The following is a 4,828-nucleotide window of genomic DNA, read 5'->3' as shown; positions in this document are numbered from 1 at the left end:
GGGCGATCAAGTGGTCCCTCGGTAACGACCAGCGATCCCCTAATTTTTCTGCTTGCGTCCATGTTTTTTTAAGGTGTGCTTGCATCCATGTATGTAACCTGCTTCGCCTCCCCCATCCTCAAGCCCATGTACTGGTACAGCCCATTAGATTTTTTTTGAGTTGGTACAGCCCATTAGATATGGAGCACAAAAATGCCAAACAGGCCATCGTGGAAAACAAAGAGCCCCTGTTAGTTACAGCACGAACGAATCCACATATCGCGAGGTAGTCTGTTCGTTTCCAAGCCGCCACCCGCTGCTGAGATCGAGACTAACGTGGTGGCCGCTCTGATCAGATCTCTCCATCGTGCCACTGTCGAGAAGCGGAGAAGGATAGGGGACGTCGGGACAGGGAAGTGTCATCGCGTTGATCCATAGACATGTTGCCCGTTGCCCATTGTCGTCGGCCCGTACACACGGCGGCTGAGCGACAACAATACAAGGGGGAAAAGTAATCTGTTCTCACACGAGATTGGTTCATGCCTTCAAAAACTATAGAAGTATAATCATACAAACTATAAGCATTAATCATCAAGTATAAGATTTTCATTTAAGTATTAGTGCTTGTGAAGATATGAAGAGAAAAAGAGCCGAATCCATACATAAAATTTTCAAACCACTTGGTTCAAGCTCTCAACCATCGGAACATGATGCTACAGTACAATCTAGTGAAGTGAACCAGCCTAATCCTAACTAAGGCTAAAGACTTCCATTGATGCTATGAGGTAAGCAAGAATTGTTTATTTTTCAAGAAATTTATAATTTCTTAATACATGATGTCTATTAATTATTTTCTGTTGATTGCATCAGGTGGTTACTTTTTCAAGCATGCCCCTTTAGAGAAAATGGCGAATATGATGATTCCAAGAACCAAGGTAATAGCCCAAGCGTAATTTAATTGATACGCAAGCTCCTATTAAAAATGTCACTAATAAAATTTGACGAATCTACATCTCTTGTGTTGTTGTCTTTCTATTAGTGCTCAGATTTTCTCTCTCTTTCCTCTTATCACTATAACAGGCTGGTTAATTCTGTTAAGAAATTAGTGGAAAGCGTGTTAACCTAAAAAATCTCTAGTGTCGTTGTCTTCGCCCCCCTATGGTCAAATCCTGGCTGCGTCCTTGGTCGGTCCCCCGCCGGCAGGAGGGACCCGTTCTCGTTCTTGTTAGAGTCAGCGTCTTGGTTGGGGTTGTGTGGCGGCGGCGATGTCCCTTAGTAGGAATGATGTCTCACATGTTTTATCCCCGTCCCCATGGTGTGTCTAGCATCGTTGGAGGGCGTATGGAAGTTTGTCTCCATCGGATCTTGCGGGATTCGGTCGGTGCTAGTCTTCGGGGATCTATTTGAATCTGGTCTTCGTTCGTCTTCGTTTAGGTGTTTACAGGTTTGATCCTTCTGATCTACGACTTTCTTCATTGGCGATGGTTGCTACTCTGGTGCGCTGGTCCTATGGGGCCTTAGCACGACGACTTCTCGACTGTCTACTACAACAAGGTTTACCTGGCTCCGGTGAGGGAGGGGCGATGACGGCGGCGCGCCTTCGGCTCTCTCCAGTGCTTGTAGTCGTCGCTAGGTGGTCCACAGACATGGTTGTAATTTTTACCCTATGTTGTTCTTTATACTGTCATGATTAAAGATGAATAGATTGAAAGTTTCTCGTTAAAAACAATGAATTTGTTAAAATAAAAAATAAAATAAAACTAAAAACAAAAAAAGAAAGGAAAAAAGAAAAAAAACATCAAAAACCTAAACAAACCAGAATAAAATATAAATAATATAAAAACCCTTTGAAAACCCAAAACTCAAAAGGAAAAATGAGAAGAGAAATAAAGAAATGGTAAAACTGGTGTGCACAACTGTACCGCCACTACCGGACTGGCGGTCTATGCCTACGGCCAGGGGCCGTCGGCATAGGTCCTTTGCCGTCGGCATAGATCTATGCCTACGGCTGCCGTCGGCATAGACCCGTCGGCGTAGATATCGTCAGCGTAGTCTTGTCAGACCGTCGGCGCAGTATAGCCGTCGGCATAGGGGCCTATGCCGACGGACGGGGTCAGCCGTCGGCATAGTTTAGCCGTCGGCAGTGTTTTTCCGTCTGACGGCAACGGACGGCGCCGTCAAAAGCGCGGGCGAGTCATGGGACGCCATGTGGCAGAGGTACGCCGACGGCTTGGCCGTCGGCATAGGTATAAATCTATGCCGACGGCCTAGCCGTCGGTGTACCTCTGCCACATGGCGTTCCGTGGTACTCCTGGTGGCAGTGCTATGCCTACGGCAAAGCCGTATGCATAGATGGAATCTATGCCGTTGGCATAGATACGGCAGAGTTCTGGTGGGCGCCGTGCCGCGGATCGGTGACGTGGCAGATATGCCGACGGCTGCCGTCGGCATACCTACGCCACGGATCGGTGATGTGGCATGCGGAGATATGCCGACGGCCGCCCATCCCGACCGTCGCCATAGGTTTGACGACGTTAGCCGCTAGTCACGGGCGGGGTCGCCGGGCCCACAGTTATATCGACGGCTGATTTATGCCGACGGCTGCTATCGGCATGTCTGCGGCTAGGTCGACGGCCGTTCTGTGCCGACGGCGGCCGTCGGCATAGATCCACGTAACCCGACGGCCAGTGTAAGCCGACGGCCAGGACTGGGCTGTCGGCATATCTCAAACTAGGCCGACGGCAGCCATAGGCATAGGTTTGGCCGTCGGCGTATGCCCGTTTTCCGGTAGTGTGCCCCGGCGCTTTGCAGCGACACAGTTTTCTCTCCCGTTAGGCCCTATACAATGCAAGGTGCTTGGAGTAGATGCTTAGAGAAATAAAGCAATTTTTCTCTAAGCACTGGTGCTTATTTGTAGAGAGTAGATGCTTAATTAAGCGTCTATCATGTAAAAAAAACACCGGTGCTTAAAAAACTCAGTTTATTTTACTAAGCATCTACCTAAGCACCTTCCATTGTACACGGCCTAAGCCACGAACAGGGCGAAGAACCGTTTTCCCATCCTCAACCAGTTTTCTCTCTCGTAAGCCACGAACACGGTGAAGAACCGCTTTCCCATCCTCAACTGACAGCGCGGCGTAAATCTACAAGGACCATGTAGGTTACTCCATACCACACTAGTTGAAAAGTTTAGTACCATACCACACTAGTTGAAAAGGACTTAGACCTCTTTATAAGGAATTCGCTTTCACATGATATTAAAACTTGAGAAGAGAAGTGGTTATGTGCGCTCCTCCTCCGCCGCTCGCCACGTCGCGCCGCGCCGTGTGTTGCGGGAATGAGCCTAGCCGAGCCAAGCTCACACATATGCACTTATTTTTGCTTGTCAGGAATGGAGAGTCTTTGATAGTCGGGCCATGATCTGAGATGTCAGATCGTGGGCTGCTGTTAATGATTCAGACGTGGGTCCAACCCACGTCTCTTCACTCGGCCACGCCTATATATTGGAGGTGTCGGTCAACCCTAGCCGCCACAAAGAACATATCACATCTGCTCCACGGTCACGGTCAGTCCTTTTACTGCTGCCGGTGATCCCATCCCGTTCACCACGCACACGGTTAATGAGAGAGTAGTCCTCCGAAACACTGGCTCTCCAGATTTTGTACGGGAGGGAGGCAATTAGGTTTTTGTGAAGCGACTGTTACGCGACTGCTCACTGCCGTTCGTCCACATCCACTGTATTGTCTATGTTCCGCGTCATCACCATGTCCACCGCCAATGACGTCGATCGTTCCGCCACCGAGAAGAAGACCGCCGCGGCTTCTAACTGGCCTACTGAAGAGTATAACTCATTTACCCCGCTCCTGTTTCTTTCTGTCTTGACAGTACTAGTTGTGCACGTAGATATTTCTACTATATGTCTAGTATATGCTTATCTAGATTGTAATCAGTATGTTATTAATTCTTTCAATTCAATGTTCATGATTTATTCACAGATTAAATTAACCGAAAAATTGCTAATATACTCGACAAGATGTAGCATTGTTAAAAACCATCTGGATGCAATCCGCCAAAAAAATAAATCTTCTGGATGTAATTTAGCAATTCTGAAACAGAAATTTCTGGTATTTTCCAATAACCGGTTCGGCCATCCGCAATGCCGGGTGAAAAAAATGTGTACCAGAGAAAAATCCTCGTGGAAACCAAACTGTGATCTCTGGATTCACGTGCAGCGCCAGAATTGATCACACCCAACAGAACTAATAGTAGCTATGATGGCGAAAAGTCCATTCTGCACCCGAGCTCATATGCTCCCGCATGAACAGTAAAATCGAAAAAAAATCAAGAAAAATTCAAAAAAATTTAAATTTTTTTTGAGACAAACATTGACAAAAGTTTTAAGTGCTTGCAAAAATTCGTCATGAAATCACATTCCTAGAAGGCGTGGCAAAAAAAAAAAACAAATTCAGTGCTTCAAAATGCGTTTGAAAGTAGCTTTTTCAGAGTACTTTTTTTGTTTTTTTTGCCACGCCTTCTAGGAATGTGATTTCATGACGAATTTTTGCAGGCACTTAGAACTTTTGTCAATGTTTCACTCAAGAAAAAATTGGAATTTTTTGAATTTTTTTTGTTTTTTTTTATTTTACTGTTCATGCGGGAGCATATGAGCTCGGGTGCAGATTAGCCGCGTCCCTATGATGGGCAGTATTCAGTTGGAACGGTACTAGGCTAGTTAGCTATGGTACACCGTACCGTGCCGCGACGTGGACAGTGTTCCGCCCGTCCAGTCCTTAAATGGATGCTGGCACTTGGCAGAGGCTTTCAACTCTACACCACCATTGGCGGCTGC

This window comes from Triticum dicoccoides, chromosome 3A (assembly GCF_002162155.2).
Source record: "Triticum dicoccoides isolate Atlit2015 ecotype Zavitan chromosome 3A, WEW_v2.0, whole genome shotgun sequence".
Taxonomy (NCBI): domain Eukaryota; kingdom Viridiplantae; phylum Streptophyta; class Magnoliopsida; order Poales; family Poaceae; genus Triticum; species Triticum dicoccoides.
Note: the sequence above shows the minus strand (reverse complement) of the source record.